The sequence below is a fragment of the Bison bison genome, unplaced genomic scaffold, assembly GCF_000754665.1.
Source record: "Bison bison bison isolate TAMUID 2011002044 unplaced genomic scaffold, Bison_UMD1.0 scf7180017864527, whole genome shotgun sequence".
NCBI classification, from domain to species: domain Eukaryota; kingdom Metazoa; phylum Chordata; class Mammalia; order Artiodactyla; family Bovidae; genus Bison; species Bison bison.
The window spans coordinates 9,860,285-9,860,891 of NW_011495078.1; the positions used below are offsets into that span (position 1 = coordinate 9,860,285).

At 62.4% G+C, this 607-nt stretch overlaps 1 protein-coding gene across 1 annotated transcript in view; it reads left to right on the forward strand.

Moving 5' to 3' along the window:
• Positions 1 to 607, forward strand: part of NALCN (sodium leak channel, non-selective) — a 284,614-nt gene that overhangs the window by 261,234 nt on the left and 22,773 nt on the right. The window lies entirely within an intron of this gene.

Consider the following 607-nt stretch of genomic DNA (forward strand, 5'->3'; position numbering starts at 1 on the left):
TGCCCTAGAGGGATGGCATGGGGGAGAGGAGCACAGGGATCTCAGCGTGGCGCTCTGTGATGCCCTAGAGGGATGGCATGGGGGAGAGGAGCACAGGGAGCTCAGCGTGGTGCTCTGTGATGCCCTAGAGGGATGGCATGGGGGAGAGGAGCACAGGGATCTCAGCGTGGCGCTCTGTGATGCCCTAGAGGGATGGCATGGGGGAGAGGAGCACAGGGAGCTCAGCGTGGTGCTCTGTGATGCCCTAGAGGGATGGCATGGGGGAGAGGAGCACAGGGATCTCAGCGTGGCGCTCTGTGATGCCCTAGAGGGATGGCATGGGGGAGAGGAGCACAGGGAGCTCAGCGTGGTGCTCTGTGATGCCCTAGAGGGATGGCATGGGGGAGAGGAGCACAGGGATCTCAGCGTGGCGCTCTGTGATGCCCTAGAGGGATGGCATGGGGGAGAGGAGCACAGAGAGCTCAGCGTGGTGCTCTGTGGTGCCCTAGAGGGATGGCATGAGGGAGAGGAGCACAGAGAGCTCAGCGTGTTGCTCTGTGGTGCCGTAGAGGGATGGCATGGGGGGAGGGAGGGGTACCCACGAGGGAGGGGATGTATGTATACATAT